The following is a 24,732-nucleotide window of genomic DNA, read 5'->3' on the forward strand; positions in this document are numbered from 1 at the left end:
AATACAATACAGAAGTACCCATCCTAACCGTCGCAGAGCTGAAACCTGATATCCAAGTTCTCCTGCTATAGCACTTCCAGTTATATCCAGAAAAAGGGGAAGACAAATCTTGGCTGACAATATATTTCTGCATAATTTCCAGTAGAGAGAGAGCTATTGGAGAGGTGTCTGTAAGTTTCACAAAAAAGTAAGAATACCAAAAGCAAATCTTTGGGAATTTACAGACAGATTTTCTTTAGGATAGACATTGGTTTCCTAGTGCTTGGTAATCTGGTTGTTTGTCTCCTGTTACTCTAAGAAATTGGATTTCCATCACTCCTACAGGTTACTGACAGAGAAAGAATAGGACCAAATTCATCTGATGCAATAATACCAAATATAAGATAAAACTTGGCACGCTCAGATTTGCAGTCTACTATAGATAGGTACCTTAAATTTCATAACATATAGTAATAAATAACACTGCTGTTTTGGAGACCTATGCTGTATCTTTCTTCTTTGCTTGCTGGGAGCTGTTACTAAGTTTTGTTTTTATTTTTGTTTTTGTTTTGTTTTGTTTTTCTTGGCTATTTTTCACTTGATCTCATTCTGTGTAAGGTTTTTTACATTGAGAAAGTTTTTCTGTCTCAAGCAGAAAAAAGGGTAACAAGAAAAAAGTACATTTTTTGTTCGAATGCAGCTCGTGCTATCAGGGACTGTGTCTTTTGGGAGATAACCCTGTCTTTACTCCTTGAGCTCCATCTGAAGGGGCAAAGTAAAAGTCTATTTTTCATGTGAGCTAGTGCAGTTAGGGAATGTATCATTGGGGAGCTGTCTGTATGCCTCATTGATACTTCGGTAGGATAGTCTGAGACCAAGTTACTAGCTTTAACAAATGTGTATATTTTGTTTTAGTTATTAAACTTGTCTTGTCATGTCAGAAGGAATTCTGAGATGCTTATTTTTGTTTTCCTCAAAAGTATAACATATAAGGAAAATATAAAACAGAAAAAAAAACCCATAGACCCTGATTCGCTACTGTTCCATGTTTTGGGCAATCATTTATATTGATGAAATGTGGATTTAACTTCCAGGAGCTCAAAACAACCAGGCCTCTAAGTAAGCACTCGTAGTTCTCCTTTGCCAGAGAATTTTTGGAAATAGAGCCAGATGAGAGCAGAACAACAAACTGAAATACTGTACATATGTTTTATATTACCTCTGACTATGTGCAAAGTGGAAGTTAGGGATAATCAGGGCTTGTGTTAATTTAACACGGTGACTGGGGAAAGGGTGTTACTTACCAGTCTTTTTACTTTAAGTTAAGCTAATTGCACTGTGAAAAAGGTTTATAAGTTTGCAAAAATTCAGACCAGGTGAGTGGGAAAAACAGTTCAGTTAAAATATAGAAAATCTCCTCCAGCAGTTAACGAAAATATGAATACTTTCTGATATTATTAATAGCTTGGTTAATCTTACTCTTCATAATTGACATTTTATTCACCGGTACCGAAACAGGAACTGAAATATATTATTTATATTATTTATAGCTTGATTGAAACAAAAGGGTATTAAGACTTTAAGAATATATGTTGACTGTTATGATACTACTTCGTAGAACTGGGAAATCTAGAAAGATCAGATAAATTTGGTGACTCTTGTTGCTCATGGAAATATCACTGAAATACTGGTTATTTTGAGATCTTCCTACTGCTGGTTATTAGAGCTAGTGAGACACCGGGTAGAGGTTCAAGAAGAAAATCAGAAATAGCTAAGAGTAACTGTTTGGGCCGTACAGACGTTTAGCTGTTGTTGTTGCTCAGTCTTTTTATAGCTCTGATTTCAGCATTTCAAAATGCATTTTCAATTATGAACTGGAATAAAAAGGTAAGATTTTGGAATTTCCAGTAAGAAAAAGTTTAGAAAAAAAATTCTTAGAGGTATGAAAAGTTTTTGTTTCAGTCATACTTAAACATTATCGTTTATTCATATAATATGTAGTATATTTAAAAGGTAAAATTTTATTATAAGTAAAGTTAAAATATAAGTACTCAAAAATGTAAGATTAACACAACAGATTCATCAAAACTGATGATCCAAGAAGCACTTCCATGTGATAAAACTGCACTTTTTTCAACTGCTCCTTCAGCAGTATTTCAAATCGTGCAATTCACAAGCAGAGTTTGAGGGTGAAAATGCCTTGGCCTGTGGGAAACACCTGGTCTTATATTATTGAAGCAGCTGTGGAAAATTAATGTTTCTCTCAGCAGTAACCCAGTAAGTAATACATGCTCTAAATGAAGTAAATGGAGGAAGGCAGTATATGCCACGTATCATATTGATTGCGCTTTTGTGATATGACTCACTTCAACCTCTGTGCAGAAACCAGCATATATGAAATCTACCAGTACTGGTGAGCTTTTTTTTTTCTTTAACGAAACTATAATTACACTATCTGATATTATAATTACCACAGTTCAACTCCATTAGGAAAACCTTTTCATTTTACAATCAAGATGAAGTTAAACTGAGTTAACTTTACAGAGGTCTGAGAAGGAAACTAGAGAAAGCTGAAAGATGTTCACATCACAGAGACATTTAAGAGTGCTTAAGGTTTGTTCTGCTATCTGTAATTAACTAACAAGTTTAGCTTGTTTAGGAGTGCCTAACCAGTACATCTGTTATTCAGGAATACTCAGCAAATTCGGTGAATTAAATTTAGTGATTTGATTGTTATTGTTTTGATGCCACCAGAGGAAATTCTTTAAGAAATTGTTTGTGTCCTGTGGGCTAGAAAACGTTCTAATCCTTCTAATCATGAATGGTCATTATTAGCCACTAAATGATGAGAAAAAATGGTATACCTGTACAGTCCTCTGCATGCTGATTCACATTTGCTCTACTACATCCTGATACAAAGGGACATGAGCCAGCTCCAGATCAAAAGCAGTAAGCCACTGTTAGAAGGTGCAGCCCAGTCAGCCAGGCTGTTTTTCCCCAGATGCCTTGTGCTCACGAAGTTTATAGGCAACAACTCACCCCCTCTCTTGTTCTGGGAACAGGACGTTGGGGATGGTTAGAGAACAAGAAGATAAATCAGAGCAGTCTGATCCCTCCTTATCCTTTGGTAGTGTCCTTAGGATTGCCCCTTTCTCTTAGGGGAGTATCTGAGAAGACACAAAATTGCTCCCTGCTCTTCCCCTGCTTCCCATTTGGAATGCCTTGAATGGAATTGTTCCTCCCTGATGGTTCCTCCAGAGGTGAGACAGACTTAGACCATCACTGTAAACTTAAACCGTATTGGACTGTTTTAGAGATTTCAATAGACAGACATGGACTTTGGAAAAGAGTGGCCTAGGGGGGCCAATGCCCAGAAGGTGAAATTAGCAACACTAGTTTTCATCATCTGGGAAAAGGCCCAAGGTTTGCAGCCTTCTTACCTTGCACTTGAAATCAATTATCATGTGCTGTTAAGAAGATGTGAATTGAGGAATGCAGTGTTTATTTCCTTCCCAGGTGATCACAGCGCTAAGCAGCAGGGATAGCTTCCTCACCTCCAGTGACTCCTATTAGTCAGAAAGTATCTGCACAGAAGGTAGAAGAAATACCCTCAGTGGTGATGTTAGGTTGTGCTGTTAAATACAGCTTTAATGTCAAGCCCCTCCACATGTACAAAGTTATCCCTATCTTGAACTCGCGGCAGTGGAATAAAGAGCACGCACAAAGGCAGTTGAAAGCCATCACTGGTTCCCCTTCGCCACGCAGTCCTGTTCTGCTGGAAATCATAAAGTCAGTCACACCTTTACTACCTCTGTATGTGACCTTTAGCAATTTGAGGTGCCACAATTAAAAAGGAAAAAGGAAGTGCCCCAAAATTGCATTCCTAGAAAAATATCAACTTTAAGTTTTCCTTATTTCTGTTAATGGGAGTGAAATATCAGTCATGTTAATGCTGCTCGGTGTGGTTTACAAGAGTAAAGTTGTGTAATTAACCATCACATTTCTATGTCATTAGCCTTTCTGGCTGTACCTTTGTCATTAACAACAGTATTTCACCTTTGAAGATAATTTAGATGAAATACTTGAAAGTCCAGGTAACTTTTATGTTTGAAAGTTATTTTGAAGCAGAATGTAGGAGTGCATAGGCTGTGCTTATGGCTCTCGTCATAATGAATTTCTTTCTTTCTGGCTATGCCAATTGTACTAGAAGGTGACTCTCACATGTTATTTCTTCCTTCCTGTTAGCCTAATGGGGCACAGCTTTTTTTTTAAATTTGATGAAATTTTATACTCATCTATATCTCAATATTTAGTTCTCTCTGAAGATCTTCATTTTCTTCGTAAACAAATATATCTCTTCTTCTCTGCATTTAGTTCTGAGATTGTTCTCCTGTTTATCTTTATTGTTCTTTCTATTTTCTTTGTTTTTCCTTTGTTTTCCCTTAGTATTATATGTATATGTTTTTAGCGCTCTGGAAAGATGCACATCTGCAGCATTCTAAGCTTGCATTTCCTCTATGCTGAAATTCCTCTATCTTTGAGATTTTAAGAGTTTAAAGACTTTTAGGGTTTATGCAATACATCTTTAAAACCTCTTTAACAGGTCATCTTTTGCCATACTCCCATTTAAGCTGCTCTCCTTTTTTTGGACTTTGTGTCTCATCTTGCTAAATTCATAATTCTTTCTGCCTCACTTACATAGCTTCTTTCAGTTGCTTCCCATATCTCACTTAGCTGTTCTCATTAATTCTGAACTTTCCTTCCATTATATTGAATTCTAAAAATACCATTTTTGTAATTTCACTACCTTGGATAAAAATATTAAATGATTTGAAATTATTATGAATTAAGGACAAAGGCTGATCAACTGCTGTGCTAGATAGAATCTTAGCACCATAGTAAACTAATGCTTGACAGTAGGTGATATGTTTGCAGGTATATTATGATTTTATTAATATGTTCTTGTAGAGGTTTTTGAGACTAGGTACATTCATGCTCATAAAGAGCCCAACGTTTCAATTTGGGCCAGTCCGCTGTGTGTATATGGGAAGAGGCATATCAGTATGGTTATACAGTAATTTTAATATCTGAGTAAACAAGTTTCTATTTCTGCATATGGGCTTACACGTATCGATGTGGTAATTGGTAAAGTGGATTTTCAGATGATGAAAATGAATGATTTTGTTCATGGAGGTTTTTCCCTTCCTCTTTTCCTAAGCAGGGGAGGAAGAAAAAGAAAACCAAACAAAAATTGGCACCCAATAGCATCTGGCAGTTTCCATCAAATTTTCAGTGTTTTTGGTTCTTATTTAAAACAAAACCAGAAGATCACCTTTGCCTTCCTCCCCTCCCTCTCCATCCCCTAAAATAAATATAAAACATGCAATATTTAAAACAAGGGGGAAAAATGATTGAAATAATCAGATTTCCTTCATCTCTGCATATCAATGTTTTGACCAGCTTAATCCTCCTAGGAAGAAGTGGGGAAATATAAACTACTTGGTCTATAAAGTTACATGTAGCACTTTTGTGGTGGTTATACTTACTGCAAGAGTATCATTTTCCCACTGCTGTTAACCTCTGCTTAGGTTAAAAACTGTACTGGGCTGTATGAACTTAGCATCAGTCAGCGACCTTGTCCATGGCATCTCTGCACCACATGTCTTTTCAACAGTGTAGATTTATCTCAAGAGACAAGCAAAGCTTTTGGAGAAAATCTGAGGCATGGTGGGCAATGGTTCCCCAGGATTTTCATCTCTGGAGGATCCAGCTTGCCTGGTTATCCCGTATGTCCTAAAAGAGGCATAAATGTCCCACAGTCTGAGAGAAGAGCAGGACGCTCCTTGGCCTTGGCCAGTGTGGTGCCTACCCCTCTGTCATGCAGTCCAGTTGTATCCGTGTGGCTGCACAGCTGAAGTAAACCATGAGAGTAGGTACGTTTATCACATTGAATGCAATCTTCCCTGTGAATATGGTAACTGGGTAACTACCCCAGAAAAAGACCGTAGCTGCAATGAATGAAACTGTCGTGATGCAGAAGAAACTGTACAGGAACAAGAAGCTGTTCCTGTGCATTGCCCTGGGACAGAAATTACCCTGCATTAGAGATGTAATCATTTTTTTTCCAGATTCAGGAAGATTTATTGCAGTTGAAGGAACAATATTACATTACCAGACGTATTTTTATCTCTTGTGTAAACTACTTCTTTCCCTAGCATGCTCCATTTACACATGCAAGGCCTTACAGCACATTTTTTTGCCATGATTTTAAAGTGAGATTGACTCCTCTTTAAAGAATAGAGCTGAACTCTTGGTATTATAAAAGCACTGGACACTGAACTCCTCTATTTATCCATGGGCTTAATACAGGCTGCAGGTAGGTTCAGAACATCTCTATCCTGCCCATGATTCAAACCTGATCTATAGGGATTGTATCTTCTTTCTGAGTGAGAGATAATTCAGTCTGCAAAATTGAGCTTGACAGGGAAATTTTTGTCGATTATGTATGAAGTTTTGAGGTATAAAATTCTATCCACCAGGGAGCATGGATAAAAACCAGAAAATTCAATCCCTTTAAGGATCCTTAAGACCTCAAAAATTGAACTAGATTCTTTTCTATCGAAAGTTTAAAGCTTCATTCAACAAGGTAGCTTGACTCATGTCTGTATTACAAAAGATTTACTATGGTAAAAGCAAACATGTTTATTTTAATAAAATACAAGGGATCAAGTCCTATGCTTACTCGTGGAGTTATAACTACTTAATTTGGCAGGATTTCTAATTATTTTGGGGAGTTATTCCAACTTGCTAATTTTCACATCAGACCCAATTCTTTATTCTATGCAGGAAGATGCCCTTGGCAATCAGCCTGCTTCCAGTTTGCAGTCCTTCATGTTGTCAGAAGTTGTAGGTGTCTGTTTGTTTAGAGATTGTCTCTTAGAAAAGCATGTATTTCTAGCATGAGTACAATCACAGACATGGGAAAAAATGAAGTAAAACCCACATCCTTTGATATGTGTAGTTGTGAGTCTCAGCCCATGTGTCTTGCGTTCCTACTGCGGCAACTGCTCTGTATTAACTTTTATTTAAAAATGGATGGATCTTTATGTATTTTCCCCTTAAACAACTAGATAAGGCAGTCAATTCTGGATGAGAAATGCCAGGAATAAATAACTCCTCTCTGTGTATGATCACAGTAATGGGAAAAGTGCAAACAAAACAGAAGACGTGAAAACCCTGACACCTTTTGGGCTTCAAATCAATCGCAGAGAGACAGTCACAAACAGCAGATTAAAGTAAATGAATAACAAAACACAAGCTAAACTCTAACCTTTCATACAAAACCTCCCTAACATGCAAGGACTCTGGCTGAGTCACGAGATAAACTTGGTACAATCCAAGGATATGCTTTGTAGCCCTATCTTTTAATTATTGCAGTATCAGTTCAATGATTCTGTGAGTAAAAAAAGCATTTATCTTTTTTAGTCTTTCCCAAACTAACGGACGTATCGTCTTCCCTGGCCTGCTTACCCTCAACAGAAAAAAACATGTAGGAGACTTCATGCATAAAGTATGTGACATTTTGATTCTTTGAGCTGACTGCTGTACATAGAACTAGTTAGAGCAGAAGTGAAACCTCTGGAGTGTAGTATTCTAACAACAAAATAATATCTATTGTGTCCGCAAACATGTGTGCTTGCATGTATATGAGCACATGCGTATGTATGTGCAAATTTTATGGGTTTTTAAAATCATTTCACTATCATATTTTTTTTCTTTTATTTCTCACATCTTAAGACCAGCTCATATATTTCCGACATTACTCTCTGTAAGTTAAGTCTCATTGTGTGGCCCATTAATTCTTTCAGACTTTCGTTGGCATGAGCTTTGAAATATTTTTAAACTATGTATGAACTTTAAGGTAACTCAAGACTGTTGTACAAACCATAGATTTCACCACTGTTGACATATCATTTTTATACGATCTCTGCAGGTTACTGCCCCGACACACCGTTTAAACACAGTCCTTCATGAAAGCCTCCATGTGGAGAGTTAACAATAAATAAATAGAGAAATAATGGGAACCTTTCATTCCATTCTATGCAAAGGGTGAGAAAGCAGCAAGTGTTCCCTCCCCCTGCTCTTCTTCTTGGAATATGAAGATCCTGGAGAAATTCACAGCTGAAACTTTTTCTAAGAACTGCAAAAAAGTAACATCTTGGGAGGGTGTAGTCATGATATATTAGCAATTTTTCTGGCTACATTATCTACTTTTTCTTTTATGGTCAATGTAAAGTTCACAAATAGATTTCAAACATTTAACACTATGTATGTTTAAGTGAAAATAAGACTAGGAAGGAGTCAGAAATAAAACCTTACATTAAGTCCTAGTGTGAAAATCAACATCATATTAAAAAATGGTTAGTAATGATCTAAGACCATCAGCATTTAACAGCAGCTTATTGCCTTTAGCTAAAACAGAGCTCTTTTAGCTCCGAAGCAGGTAGTAGACTACTATAATCTTATGCCTGGCCAATATACGGATATACTGTGCCATGCACTAATATCTATTAATAATATCTTCTAGTGTCATAGACACTAACTAAGTCATTGATGTGGGTAAATATACTTAAGGAAAACCTAACATACAATTTGGATAAGTACACATAAGGTAATCATGATATGATTCATTTTAATATTAGAAAATATTTCTTTTCAGTTAAGACTTAAATTCCTAAAATTAAAAAAAAAATAGAGCTGATGTTATACTTCTTCACATATGTGTTGAAATTAAAAGTAAAAATTAAAGCAAATGCAACTATTATAGGCAGGGCCAAAGCAAGATAAAATGAGAATTGTGTGTATAAAGAATCAGAACAGTTATTTTTCTGTTTTGTCATTTTAAATTTCGAAGGGCAAAAAGTTATTTCCCCCCTGCAACATAATGGTCACATGCAAAGAGCAGAACTGATTACCTTGATGCCTTCCACCACCTGATGCAAAGTTATCATTGTAAGGAACTACCCATTACAAATGCATCTTTCTGATTGTCTCCTTTAAATTTGGCAGAGCCCCCCAGCAGTTACCCCAAAAGTGGCTTTTTACAGTTGGCTGCTGTTTTCATCTTTTCCACTCAATAAAAAAATTAATCTGTCAATTATGACACTCTGAAGGAGGATGGTAATTCTAATACCTTAAAATGGACAGTCATGTTTCTGAGAGTCAATAGTATTGTTTATAGAGCATTGTGAATAATGCTCTATAAAGCAGCAGTGTTCTGTTTCCTGCAGTAGCAAACGGCTTATGGTGGAACATTTTAACGACTCTGAATTATCTTCTGACAAGAGATCTGTTAAGATGTCACAGCTGTAGCTGTCTGCTTGTAATCTCTTTCACCTTATTTTATGTGTTGGGGAGGGGTACTGAATGAGGCACAGTCCCATGGTGTGGGATGAGTTTGTTGTTATTGGCACACACAGCCACAGAGAAGTTACGTTCTTTGCCTGATCTCCAGCCTATTGAGGTCACTCGAAAAACTTCTCTTGACTCAAGTGGTGCTGGATCAGGCTCTAGAAGAGCTGATAAATGTTATCTAGTCCTTGTCAGCTGCAAACACGTAATGCAAGTGTGATCTACAAAAAATCTAACTATATCTGTCTATGAAGGAGGTATCTACTTCCCTCTTGTCTAAAGCAGGGAAGTTTTCAGCATTTTGAAGGATAAAAATAAGCAAACTAAAAAGGAGTGCTAGAATTCGTAGAATTAAATCCTCTTCCTCCTCCCCGATTCCTTTTTACTATTTTTTTTCCCTGTTTTCTCATCCAACATTTCTGGCCACCTCTTTTCTTTGTCACTTTCCAGGCTCTCTTTCAGATTCCCTAACATTATATTTGGTATTTTTTCATGCTTTACAAAAAAGTAAACTCCCCCACACCTTGGCCTTTCTTCTTCCCAGATCTGCTAGATCTGCTTTTTTTTTTTTTTTTTTTTTTTTTGCTGATCTGACCTCTGTCTCATCTCCTTCTACTGCCAGTTTTGTGCTAAATTGGCCGTTCTTTCTGGCTCAGTGGTTACATCATTTCTTAGGAGTGAAACTTCTTTGAAACACTGAATTTTTCAAATACCTCTGTGAGTGACTTGAAAGTCCTGCAACTTCCATTGCTAAATCATTTCCCAAAATTGTTACCAGACATAACAGACAGCTTCTTTGTTTTAGTAATCTGATGAAAAGGAGGCATGCAGGAACTGACAAATATTAACCAAGAACAATTCCTTCTTGTCTTACCAAAATAAATAGGCTTTTGGTTTGGCAATAATGTATCAGACTTACCACTGTAGGAATTAGCTATGAAAGTGAATTAGCTTGTCTACTCCCATCACAATTTAGTTTACAAGAAAACATTCTTGTGTGCTCTGTTTAGTCTAATCTAATTTCCCCTAGATGCGTACTTCGGTTGCATCCTTAACCTGAGGGATTTTTTTCCAGTCTACTATTCTTACTTTGTCTTTCAGGATCTACTGAAACATTTGAATCAATGCTACAGACCTGTAACTCAGAGGTACCATAGATAACAAATGAACCCACAGTGCTTCGCTGTAGCATTCTCAGAATTACCCTAGCAAGAGCAGTCAAGTGCCCCAGGTTCACCTGTGCTATCGTCAAGAGAGGACCTAGTGCTATTAACTTTGGGTTCTCGCAGCCACGAGTTGTTTGCTTCCAAAGAGAACAGCAAGACTTAAAAACATACCGTTACCAGATCAGCATGAAAAAACTATTAAATCTCACAGCACATACGGATGATACGAAGGTTACCAAGGTGCATATTATCATTTTCTATACACCAAAAAAAAAAAAAAAAAAGTTACACACGTTGGTTCTGAAGGACTTTTGTTCTATAGTAAAGGAGAACAAGGACAAAAGAAAAATCTGCTACTCTTACATCATAGTATGTATCTTTCTGCATTACCAGCCATCACAAAATGGCAACTAGGATGCATACTGAGCTCGGTTACCTAACTTTGGATGCCACACTTTCTGAGGTAAGTAGCTAACAGTGCAAAAGACTGTAACAGTAACAGCCAGATTGCCCAAATATTGTTTTATTGTGGTGCTGTAGCTCTTCACAGTCTTCAGCTTATTGATCTTCACAGAGTGTTAGCATCTGGAGGTGGGTGCTAAATACAATACGGTTGAGGCTACACTCGGGCTGAGTTCCAGGTGCACACCATGGCCCCTGTGAGAGGCTGGTTCCTGCAGCATCCAAACTGGGAAACTGCCAGAGCATGCGGCAGCTCCCTGCCGGTCCTTGCGGCCAGGTTTGCTTGCTTTCTTTTAAAACCAAGGTGTTGGGATATAGGGGACGGTTGAGAGATGTACAACAGAACTCCTACTTTAGATATAATCTTAGGTATAACCTTGGGGATTCAGATACGGTGACACAAGTGTGTTTAGTATGATGACAAATCAGATAGATCTGCACTACACAGGCTAATCTTCCTACTTCACTGCTATTTGTCTCTGTAACATTTCAGTAACAGAAAATAGTTTAAGATTAATTCAAAAGTGCAGTAAACTGGAGAAGCAGTCCCCAAGCTTAAATGTATTTTTCTGCTACGTTATCATTTAAGTGAAAGTACAAACAATTTCCTACGAAAGAAACACCTTTCTTGTCAATTCACCAAGGTTTGTTATGATAGTAAGAATGTAGAGCTATGCACAGATGCAACAGCAAGGAATATTTTTCTTTGCTGAGATCTGAATTTTTCATGTATTTTTTTACCTGGGTGTAGTATTTATGAAACAGAAGAAATAGCAGAGTACAAAATTTTCTTGCAAAGTTCTGCCTCAGCACTTTGGTCCTGATCTGTACAGGACACTAAGTGGGACAATATTAGTTTTGCTGGATGGGTGGAAGGAAGGATGAGGAGAACTTAAAATTATGACAGTTAAGAAATCAGATACTGTTTATACTCTTAAACAGATTATTTGAAGGCTTACATCACCACCATTCAGGTTCTTCCTGCTAGCTTTCAGACTCCTTAAATTAAAAGTAATGAAATTATTTAAATTACTAAAAGTAATTACACTTCAGTAATTAAACCAGAATATGGTTTTCATATGTTAATAAAGTGTGCACTTAATTCCATGACAGTTATATTCCTGAATGTAGGCTATATTCTTGGATGTGTTTTAATTAGATCTCAAAACAGAGTTGTTTTTTTCAGGATAGGTGAGGCTGGTATCTATTGAAATTGTAATGGTATGTTGCATGTTCTTCCTCTAAAATGTTGACTGCGACCTTACTGCCATGTTCTAGACAATATGGACAGAAATTGGTGCAGCCTCACTGACTTCAGAGTAGATCCCCGATCCTCCAAGGACTTAGAGACATGCTTAACTTTCTGCTTTATGATCATGATTTTCTAAACAAATGGAACTGCACAGTATGTACATTTAAGCTTGGGCATTGCTTGGTCCCCATAGCTGAGCCTTGTTTTGCATCTGATCTAGGGCAGACACTTTGGTCTATTATTTTATATCCTAATGAAATCACTAATCAGAATTATCCAAGCAAAGAAAGTAATATTGGTTAGTTAAATCAATTTCTGGGTGTCTTTTGATTTTTGTCATGTTTGTCAGTTAGGTTATCAAAGCTAATTACTTGTCAGCAAAGATTTGTTTCCTCATGACCTGTTTTATCCTCTTCCATGACTTGGAAAGGAAGGCATAGTACTGAATCACTGTGGTCTGTGATATTCATAAGAACAGGATTTAGAGTTTGACTACAAGATCAAGCAGAAAGAAGCTGGGCTGAGAAGTGGAGTGTATTACAGTAAAATACCAATACTGCAAAAAAAAAAAGAACAGCGATGTATCCACCATGTATAGTGTGGATCTGATTAACAGAGAATATGTATTTTGTAATGCCTGAGATTTCTGAATAATTTCCTTAAAGTAAATGAGCAGCCAATTTTGTAATCCACTGGTGAGTGTGTTGCCTACCACCACTGTGCCCTGCAGAGGATGTGACTCTAGACTACTGTCACACCAGAGAGCCTGCCACTTCAGCTCCAATCTTGTCGTTTCATCTCGTGAGGACTTCCGTTGTTAAACTTGGGTATCAATCAAGTTGGTGACAATTAAAACAACAGTACCTTAAAGAATATGGTATGGTAAATGTTTGTTTCTAAGACATGTTATCAATTCTGTTGCTCAGGAGATCTAATATGTGTTGTTTTTGTGCATGTATGCCTATATGTAGGGAGGAGTTAAAAAGGACTGAGTCTCCAGTTGTCCACTTTATGTAAAAAGAGAGAAGAGCAGAAAGGGGCCATTAGCTGAGCAGCAGTGTGGGGAGACATCTCAGCATCACTCTGAATTCAGTACTTTGAAGAGAGCTTGTACCAGATTTAAATGGACAATTAGAGACAAATTGACAGAAGAAGTTACTAACTCACATTTATGGTAATTAAATGACATGAATCTGACAGACTGTGGTTATTGAAGATGAGAAGAGCTTCTTCTACGATCCCATTCCTTCACTCTTTTAACATATTTGCAGATTTGGGGATGACAGATTCATTCATTTGTATCCCCACAGAATTTCTTATTCAACATTTTATAATTAGGCTGTGGGTAAGAGGTGAGTGAATGTCATCATTACTGCAAATAGGCAAACACAAGGGAATGAGCTAAAGATAAAGTTTCGCCTACAGTACAAGGATCTTGAACTGAACCTGTCACAAACTTGCGGCTACTTGGGATGTTGCTACACTGGATTTTCTGAATTAAAACAAACAAAGCCACGTAAACTAGTACAAACGTTTTGCACAGTTTAGGTGGCACACAAATTTCTGTACCTCTATGTGTAGCCCTGGGCTGACTAAAACTTACAGAAATGTTTCGGATTAAAAGAAAGTCACAGTAAGAGCAGAGAAGACCAACAGAAGAATCAGTCCATTTCACTTCCCTCCTCCCCATACTAACACAAGCCAAACTCACATGCGCTCCTGACTCATACATAGTTATGGAGCTGCGCTTCCTCCAGTCCTCTATTCTGACAATGCAGGAGTTCACGATTGTAAGCACAGGTTGCATCATGAGAAAATTAAGCCTTCCTGACTGAATCATTAGGCTTTCTGCTCCTGAAAAAGCATTGAATCAATGGGCAGTACACACATCCGTATAGATGTGCAGTGTGGTAACTGCTACAGAACTTTATGCTTTCTACAGAATCTTTTAGGACACTAGTATTACAATTTTCTAATCATTAATCTAAAAAGTTCATAAATAATATTAAACTTTTTTTTTTTATTTTGAAACAATCTAGAAGAAGGTCCTTTACTAGCTGTGCCCAGTTATTTCCTTCAAACTGTTCACAAACTTCAGATTAAAAGATCCAGGAAGTTTCTGGAGTTTCCATGTCATTTAATTACTCTGACATTTCCTGAAGTGGTAGTCCTTGCAAAAATTCTGTTCCAAAGACAAGGGCTAACATCAGTCCATTTCTTTAAAAATCAGTCTAAATTTCTTTAGAATGATCAATAGCCACAGAATTTTTAAACTAATCTCTAGACCTTAATGGATTCTTTAAATTCTGCTATAGCGTTAAATGGATTCAAAGTATTTATCTTGTCAGTTAGTTTCTGAAGTATTTTCCATAAGGAAAGAATTTGGCAGGCATTCAATATAAAAAAAGTTAAAGGTCAAAGTTACCTCTCTATTTAAAGTTGTTTTTTTTTTTTTTTCTGGACTGTATTCAATCAATTTTAAGCCTGAATTATATGTTATTTTGTTGTTTCTTTCCTGTTTAGTGCTCCTTTTGGAATTGCTATTGCTTGCTTAAATGACACTAAAGCTACAGTTAGAAAGTACCTAAATATGTAATAGATGCATGAGTGCATCTTGGGATGGAGATATTATGGATGGAGAGCTGTCATCACATCCTTCACAATTACATTATCATGTGCTCCTGTGGTGTACACCTGTGGCTTGTTGGCAAGGCATTTAATTCTAAGGGCTATTGAACACCATGCATTTTCATAGTGAATCAGCACAAAGTTATTTAACACAGGTGTTTCTGTAATTGTGATACATTGGGAGATTCACAGTGTTCAGTAGCCTTCAAAATTACACTCTCCACCTGTGAAGTGAAGTGATTTAATATTACTTCACTGAAGTCTGTGCTAAGCTACGTTATATAAAAGTTAGGCATCTGTGTGCATCTATGAGGTGCATCTATGATGAGCCATAGTTCAAGTTCATAGTTAAAATGGAATTCCTTGGTTAATATATTAAAGCAATATTTGTAATTGTTTGTTCTCTTAAATGCCCGGTACCTAGGAGATACCAGCTGAGTCTTTTCACTTCTGTTTAGAGGGAAGTTTCCAACTCTCCTGGTTGTGGACTTTGTATCAAATAACTTACAGAAACTAACAGAATAATCTCTGCATTTTTTTAAGAGGTCAGACCAATTTTACCACATTCAGAAACATTATTTCATGAAAGATTGGGATAAATTAAATTATCCAGAAAACATTTTGATGTATACGCAATTATGGACTATATTATAAGAGCATTGGCAATACTCAGAATGGATGAGCTTATAATGGTTATATACATTTTTTTTTAATGTAAACATCAGACTCTTTCCACTTCTACTGTGAAATGGTTATATTTGAAATGCCAACAGGAATTCAATTGGAGGCACTGCTTTGCTCAAAGGGAAGACAAGTGCTGGCACTGGGGTTCACCGGGCAGCTGGCGGGTGGGATCTGTGAGAAGTGGGTCCTGATGCACCATTACTAGGGCTGGTAGTGCATGTATCACCCACAGGGGCAATTAGTCCGTAGGGAACATACTAGGAACAAAGATCTTCTGTCAGACTTTGCTCCGCAGAAGAAAGATGATGCTGGTCAGCTCTACCTTGCTTAGTGTAATGGGCTAGCTCCTAGCCCCTCTGTATTTGGAAACATACCTAACTTGTGCTTTTTCCTGTTTCAGATACTTAGCTTATGCTCAGTATTGGCACTGGAAGGGACAGCTTGAATTACAAGGTGTAGTCATTGGCAATTATTCCTTTCCACCTTTTTCAGTACCTGAATGAATTTGGGGTATAGCAATAACATTGCCATCAGACAAATAAATTGTGTGCCTAAACACAGTGGTGCTCAGCTTTTCAAATAGAAGTTTGCCTGAATTTCAGACATGCAGTTAGGAAAGAAAAAATGATTTTTTGTTTGTTTATTTGTCTGTAAGCCTTATTCTTAGGACATAGAAACTGAAGAATCCACAGAGCTTTCATCAGAGACTAACATTTTGGCCTCTGGAGGTCTGGCAGACTTCTATTCCACTAAGCACTAGGCTGTGAGAAACGTCAGACAATCATAAGAGATGGTGCTAAGCTGATTCATTGCTGTGATCACTCCTGTTTTACAGTTGTGTAGCTTTATTGATTTCTCAGTAGTTACCACAGTAGCTAAATTAAACTATCTTAAATTAAGAGATTAGAACTTTCAGAAATGAAAGCATACCATCAAAAGCTAAAATTTTAAAGAAACTCACAGAATTCAAAGCAGTATGAGAGCTGATGTTTCAAGGACTATCATAGGAGGTGTGGCAGAAAGCCAGCATGGATCAACAAGAAACTCCTATCTGAGCTCACACACATAAAGGAAGAGCACAGAAGATGGAAGCAGGGATGGGCTAGCCAGGAGGAATACAGAAACGTCGCCAAAGCATGCAGGAATAGAGTCAGGAATGCCAAAGCTCAGCTGGAGTTAGAACTAGTGAGAGATGTCAAGGGTAGCCAGAAGAGCTTCAGCAAGTAGACTGGCAGCAAAAGGAAGGCTAAGGAAATTTGGGCCCCTGGTCAGTGGGGCAGGAGAGCTGTTGACAAATGACATGGAGAAAGCGTAGGTACCCAATACTATTTTGCCTTGGTTTTCACTGGAAAGGTTTGTCTGCAGGCCTCGTAGGTCCTCACACCTATTAGCACAGTTCATGGGAGTAAAGCATTACCCACAATGGAGGAAGACCAAGTGAGGGTGCACTTAAGCCAAAGGGATATACACATACTCAAGGGACAACGAGACAGGATGCACTTGAGGGTATTGAGGGAGCTGGGTGCTGTGGTTGAAAGGTTGCTGATGACTTGAAAAAGGCAAAGGATACACACATCTTGAAGACAGACGAAAAGGAAGATCCAGGGACCTACAGGCCAGTCAGCCTCACCTGGGAAGCGTTAAGGAGTAAATTCTCTTGGAAATCATTTCCAGACACATGAAGAACATAATGAAGAATATGATTAGAAGAAGCCAGCTTGGATTTACCAAGGTTAATGATGACCTCATCTTTGATGAAATGATGCACTCTATGGATTGGGGAGAGCTGTGATCTTGCGTACCTTGACTTCAGCAAGTCCTTTCACATTGTCTTCCGTGATATCCTTATAACCAAACTGGTGAGAGATGGACTGAAGACGAGTTCTATAGGATCAGTGAAAAATTAGACCACCAGCCTCCAAGTCTGGCAGCCAGGTACCAGTGATATCCCTCAGGAATTGATCCCAGAGCTGATAATGTTTTAAAAGACATTCGCTAAGAAGCTGGATGATAGGACACAGTATACTCTCCAAAAGTTTCTGGATGATAATGAACTGGAAAAAGTCTGGAAGGAGAGGCTGCTCTTCAAAGGATGTCGTAGGCTAGAGAAAATGGGATTACACGAACCACATGAAGGTCAGCTTTGGTAAATACTGACTTCTGCGTGTGGTATGGAATAACCCCCTGCAGCATGACAATCTCACTGCCAGCTGGTCAGAAAGCAGCTTTTCAGAAAAGGGCCTGGGGAACCTGGTGGACAGCAAGTTGAACAGGAGGAGTCAGCAATGCGTCCTTGCAGTAATGGAGGTCATCTGCTTACTAGGCTGGATTAGCAAGTGCCCAGCAAGCAAGGAGCTCTTACTGCTATCTGCAACTACTTCATGGGACAATATAGAAAAGATGGAAGCAGGATCTTCTCAGAGGTGCACGGCTGAAGGAACATGGGCAAGAGACACAAGCTGGAACATGGGAAGTTCAGACTAGATATAAGGAAAACTTTTTTTCACCATGAGGGTGGTCAAACACTGGAATAGGTGCCCAGAGAGGCTGTGGCACTTCTGCTCTTGGAAATACTCGAACTCAGCTGGATACTGTCTTAAACAACCTGATCACAGTAGGGGATAACTTGCCTGGAGTAGGAAGCTGGACTAGAGGACCTTTGGAGGTCCTATCCAGGTACTATCCAGGCTAAATTCTTCTGTGATTCTACAGAAGTGCTGACGACAAACTATATTCTGTGGAAGACAATGATATGTGAAAATGTGCTCAGATTGACATGGATGTACCTTTGCTTTAATTCTGTCATCTACTGTATATTTTACATTTATAGAAAGTACATAATAATTTCCTTGAATAGAATTCATCCCTTTAATTCTCGGGTGCTATGAAATCTGTATAATATTAAGGGATGCAAAACTGTTCCAGAATGCTCGCCATCTAGAAGCTTGTTTCCATATGGAAAATACTTTTACAAAAAACCTATCTAATATTTCTTTAATAAGGCTTAGCAATATAGCTATAAAAACTTAATGATAAGAAAATGAAATTTAGTAGGGAGAGAAGAAAAGATATATCTGTATAGTTTCAAATGATGCTTTAGCAAAAACATTTGTGAGTAGTAGCCATAAAAAAGAAGTAGAATGGTAAATGAAATCTAAAATACAGAGCTATAACCAAAAGTGTTAACCTGAACAAAATCTAAATCAGTGCCAAAGTCCTTCCTAGGCATTTTTGGACAGGGAGAAGAGGTAGGAGTATATTTTTCATGGAAATAAGAATTATTACAGAGTGCTTATTAAAGTCCTTAAAGGTTTATATATCTAAGCATAGTCCTCCAAGGCTAGAATTAATCTTGATGTTGTTCAGCTGAAGGCCTTAAAGTTGCATCAAGGAACAATGGGTACATTTTTATATCAAATCATCCAGTACTGTCTTCTCTAATTTGTTCAGCCTAGTTGAAAAATAATCCTGACTCCCGAGCCTCCTCTAGTGTCCTAAAAATAAAAATAAATCATGTATACCCAAACAAAGACAGACAATATACAGAATCATTGGCAAATGTGCATCTTGCCAAAGAAGTCTTTTTAAGTTTACACTTCTTCCATTTTTTCCTGATTTTTTCAGAGTGCAAATGAGAAGTTCCAGTTTAATTCCCATCCCCTTTTTTTTTTTTTATGCTGCTGGCTGGTACACTCAGTCCTACTGTTACAGAACTACTAACAACAGTGTTGAAATTGCAAGAAGCAGTAAACAAGCAGATTTTCTCCCAAACCTTTCTAGCTCTTAGTAATTAGCTAATTGTATTAGTCTTGTCAATAGATGTGTATCAAAACTGAAGAAACTGATTATTAAGGAAGTTTATAGTTTTACTTGATTCCATTTGCTAAAATGATACCTTACCATTTTGGTGATACCTCACGTTTTTGGGCAATTATTTCAATAAATAATTCACCCTAATTTTGCCAGATACCTTGAAAGTGTATCTCATTCCAGCATCACACAATTTCTATCAGACTTCATTATAAACCTCATTAGTGTTCTGAATGTTTCTTTTCCAGTAAGTTGTGCGTGCAGTGAGAGCAGTATTGAATCAATACTACCATACGTTTTTACTGCTAATTTTAATTCTACTCCTCATTAATTTTCTTTTTTTTTAAATAAATGACTTCTGTAGAAGAGCAGTCAAATTTCCTTAGATCAGCATTAATATATATATTTTTAATTGTAAAGAACTGACATGATAATTATACTCTTTGTTCACTTTCAATCTCAGTGACAAAAGTCAGAAAATATGAGTGACTGAGTTTCTTGGAGGAGAAGACAGGCTTATAGGCTGCCATGAATCCTGTGTAGTTCTGAAGACTTTGTTTGGTTAGGGACTCCTTTAAAAATCCATAAAAGTTGATAAAATACTTCTAGCTATCTTTGTAATCTCAATATTATATAACACAAGAGGTACCAGAGTCTGGTTTTGTCTATAACTCATTTAAGGGTGATATTTCACTCACCTAGGCACAAATGAAGGAAATATAATTATGTCCTGAATCTGAAGTTAGAAGAAATTAACCTCTACCCCTCCAATCCCAGATCCAACTCAGAAATAATATAATTATAGGGCTCTTCTGCCCTGCTCTACAGTGGGAAAATCAGGATTAATATTACTTAAGTTTTTTTTTATCCCAAAGCAGGATTAACACCATATAACTCATATAATTAAGCAATCATAAATTCATATTTCTCATGACAGACGTATAATTTATCAAAGCAAGGATTTGTTTAAGACTTTTTTCATCTCATTCTATGTTGATATTGATAATACCAGATGTTACTTTTTATTTGCCTTTACATAGCAACTGATTCCCTAAAGTAACATTCAGGAAAGAATAACAAGTATATAAATTTTTTCAAGGGGAGGGGAAGAAAGACATTCACCATGACCTGCAGCTTTGATATGAAAAGGCGTCTGAACTGAAAATACTTATGGTTAATGAAATACAGAGTCAAGGTAGGAGTAATTCCTCGTCTTCATTCAAATGCTGTCTTTTGAGTCTTAACTATGATAAACTGTCCACTCCTCCTATCTGTCTCCCCCTAAAAAGTCAGAAAAGGTCCTACGTTACCTTGAAGTGGCAATAGGTTTTAAATATCAAATGTTCCCTGTTGTGTCTGAATTTCAGGCCAAAAAGATAACATGACAACTTTATGAAAGAATTTCCTACTCCTTCATGCCTTCTGAGCTGATTCATTCACTCCTCCTTAAAAGCTGACAGGCGAAACAGGCACAATCCTTAAAAAAGAAGAAAAAGTAGCAAAGTCATTTTGATGCAACACAGTTTCATATCACTGAGCAGGGTCTGTTTCCCAAAACAAAATTGTGATATGCCTGGGGAGGGGTGAGGTTTTAAACTATGGGAAAGACTGGAGCCTCAATATTTTGCACCTGCCTCCAGAGAGAACTGGGGGAGACTGTGAAATACCAAGCATTTATGTAATCATTGTCTGTCTGATTTACAAATTTAAAACAGATACTTTTTTGGAATGTCTACTGCTTTCCAAAATCTGCCAAAATTTTTAAGCCTTCTGTGTAAGCTGTGTGAGCTGCAGGTGGAAAAACAAAGAATCAGCCTTAGCCTAAGGTATTAAGTTTTTTCCTCAGAAAAAATTCATTGTAATTGATGTGAGGCAAGGAAATTAGTCTTCTGAGATTCCTCTCAGTGAATTCAGAAACAAAATTGATATTTAGGATAATTATGGTTATTGATCAGAATCAATTTTTTGCATTTATATTTCTCTTCTTGTTCATAAATGGCTCACAAAAATTACCAGATTTTCTTTTCAGTATAATGCTTATTCTTTGGTGCATTGTATGATGTCACACCACTCACGTCAGTGAGGCAGTTTTGGCCATTTTTGTTGTTTCATTGCAGAAGTGAATCTTTAACAGTGGAATAAGAAATAGCAATGATAAGTAGGAAACACAGGAACTCAGGGAGCTGTAGTTAGTGAGATACTAGTTCGAAAAGAAGGTATAAGGAATAAGCTACTCTGGGCAAAATATTCCCACTGAACTATCATTTAAGGTATACAGCAAAATACTCTAGTAATGGACATTGATGATTTCAGCATGTTGATCTAGAGCTCCCACGTATCCATAAGAGCTCAGCAGAGGGGAATATTATAGCTGAATGAAAAAGGTAATGATGCCATAGATTTCAGACGGTATGTTGGGCTGAGACACATCAGAGAATATGTTAGCTGTGTGCATTTGACTAAGGAACTTCCATTATCTAACTAGACCTGTATTTTCTGTAACTGTAAAAATTCTATGTCATCTGTACGCATATATGCTTTTTGTACTGCCTTAATACACTATCCAAACTTCAGGCTTTTCATGGTGACGAGGATAGATTATTAAAAAATTAGATTTTACCAGTCTTTTTATATGTGAACCGAAACTAAGGCGTTATTCTCACTTTGCCCAGTTACAGGAAAGGTCAGCTGAAGTTTGCTTCTGCTGTTTGAGCTGCACTTGGCATTCTCTTCTTACCCTCTCTCTGCGCTATAAATCATTGCACACAGAAAGGTCAGAAGCGGAGAGAAGGTAAGATACCAGGCTAAATAAGGAGCGAAAGATGCTTCTCCTTCTGGAAATTGTCAGAGCAGAAAGGGAATTTCTAGAATCCATTTGGGATAGGAAAGAAAATCTGACTTAGCTGAAATGTGTGGATACACACTGTATGATACAACTAGTTGGATTCGACTCAAATCCTTGTGTAAATACAGGAATTAACTTGGTGTAAAGCCCTCAAAGCCACAGAAGTGTTGCAACTGACTTTTTTTTTTTTATCAGTGCTGATTTCTACTTACAGCATTTGTATTTTTCCTCCCTCCCTGCTCTCTTTTCCCTTATCTGACCTAACCTTTACTTGTGTCCTTGAATATGGGAAAGGACAGGGGTGAATTGAAATAAGGACAATTGTTGCCGTTTTCATCACCTGCCACAGTAATTCTAAGTCAAGTATTTTTAGACTTGCAGTTCCTTCAAAAAGGCAGATTCAAAATTAATATCTTTTCTAATTATTATATAGCAAAAAGCTGCGTTCAGAAAAGTGACAAAATGTCTGACACACTGTTGGTTTTCAAAATTGCCTAAAGAACTATTACCTCTTTGAGCAGCATTCTTAAACTACTCCGGGTGCAAAGTGTTGGTAGGCAACTACAATTATATAAAACTTTTTAAAAGAGGTTAAGATGAGAGAAACACGGGACAGGAAAAGGAACTCTGTTACTCCAAAAAAACGAAAATGAGTCATTAAAAGTGAAGCTGTGTCAGGCAGGGATTTTCTTTGTATGGCTCCTTACTCATTTTGGTTAGATATTTGAGGCGAGTAAAAAGCGTGCTAAATAATGTTGTTGGGAGGTGGGAAGCAGAAACCGATACCAAATTCAAGATGAGTTTGTTGAAGCACAGAGCCTAAAACTTTTTACCAATACAAACCAGGCAGCTTCCTATGTGTTTTTGCAGCACTGTGGGCAATCTGACTGATTTCCTGACTTTCTACCTTATACACGTCTATAGCTGTATGAATAATATCAAAGTGGTCAAATGAAAGCAATTTAAAATGAATTATGTTTAATGCAATTTTTATGAAAAAGAATACACTATCTTATCCTTCTAAGCTAAATGCAGCTGCAGCCTTTTCAGAGAGACTTTTTTATGGGCAATCTAACTCACATCTGGCAAATCCACCCAGTGCAGCCTTGACTAAACATCCATAGCTAAAATCCAGGGCCTTGCAAATCTTCATCACTGTATTCACAGTTTTGTACCTCTTTGTCATAGGATATCTTTAGCACTGCTGAAAGAATTTATGTGGCAGAGGAAGAAAACAAATTTAAATCTGGCTAAACCATGCCTGATGCTAAGGCAGAAAGTAATGAATGAACTCTGTTCTCATCGCTATGACAAATTCTCAATATTATGGTGAGAGGCACTGTGATGACTTTTTTTATTTGCAAATATGGCAAAAAGTGATTTTTTCATCAGTCCAATTTATTATTGTGATAAAATGATATAAGGATTACTTTAAACATTATTTTTACCTCAAAAATAATAATTTTTACTTTGGAAAATAAATATCCTTTTAAGGTCCAGATTTAGAACACGTTATACTCAACGCTACACAAATATGCAAGCTGACAGGATAGGAGAGAATATTTAAATTACAAAAAGTGAATTTATCTAATCAAAAAATTTAAGAACTTCTTTCCAGAATAACACTTGTGGTGGTGTTCACTCAGCTCTTACAGATATTATGCAAGCAAGTTAACTACTTTGAATGTGTAGACGTGCAGATTGGTAAAGTACGTTAAGGTATGTAAATTTAGAACTTACACTGATGATTGTAGAGAATTTCTGAAGATTGAATTGGCTTAGAGGTGTATCTTGCTAGCTTTTTCCTTAGAAGAACTTCTTCAAAGAAAACCAAAGATGTGTAAATTCCACCCCCCCCCCCCGCCCCCCCCAGCCAGTTTTCATTAGAATGCAAACCGGAATACTTACGTTCTTACACTGAGAAAACCTAATGAGAGTAGATGAGGCAGAACAGAAAACGTAAAAAGAAAGCTTGTAAGCCAGTCTCTTCCTGCCTGCTCTTTTCTTGCAGGACAGGTTCTTGCTTTCAGACTTCAGACCTGAGAATTTCCAAATTGCAGTAAAACTTTCCAGCGCTCTCTAGCCCCCGTAAAGCTCTTTCCATGCCTTCTGAGACGTAGTTATGCTCCCCTTGCCAGTCTGCTTCTTTTCTAGCAACATTCATCCGAGGAAAGATTGCACTCATACTTCCTTTAAATGTATCTTTTTATTTTTTTTGAAAAGAAAGCTGCACAGCCAGTGATGTAGTCACAATATTATTATTTGAGGGTTCTGTATTTTGTTTATTTTACTAGCAAGGAATTATTTAAGTGCCAAGATATACTGCAAAATACAAAATAGTGCAAGAATTACGGAGAAGCACAGACACTAGTGCTGAGGGCAGGTATAATGACTGGCTGATGTTCAGCCAGATGATTAAGGCCGTATTAAACAGCCATTCTGCTAACAAAGAAAGCCAAATTATAGTCCCTACATTTTGACTGGAAAATGTAGCT

At 37.3% G+C, this 24,732-nt stretch overlaps 1 long non-coding RNA gene across 4 annotated transcripts in view; it reads right to left on the bottom strand.

The window, feature by feature from the left end:
* LOC138065952 (uncharacterized) overlaps positions 1 to 24,439 on the bottom strand; it is a 38,731-nt gene extending 14,292 nt beyond the window's left edge. For 3 of the 4 annotated variants that reach the window (XR_011138981.1, XR_011138982.1, XR_011138980.1), the window contains exons 1-3: positions 24,146 to 24,439; positions 20,703 to 20,869; positions 3,420 to 3,563 (exon numbers count right to left, since the gene is read on the bottom strand). This is a non-coding gene — a long non-coding RNA (uncharacterized lncRNA). Of the gene's footprint in view, positions 1 to 3,190; positions 3,269 to 3,419; positions 3,564 to 20,702; positions 20,870 to 24,145 lie in introns of those variants that run through there. The other variant, XR_011138983.1, reaches the window with a different exon arrangement.
* Positions 24,440 to 24,732: the final 293 nt, after the last annotated feature.

Source organism: Struthio camelus, chromosome 2, assembly GCF_040807025.1.
Source record: "Struthio camelus isolate bStrCam1 chromosome 2, bStrCam1.hap1, whole genome shotgun sequence".
NCBI lineage: Eukaryota > Metazoa > Chordata > Aves > Struthioniformes > Struthionidae > Struthio > Struthio camelus.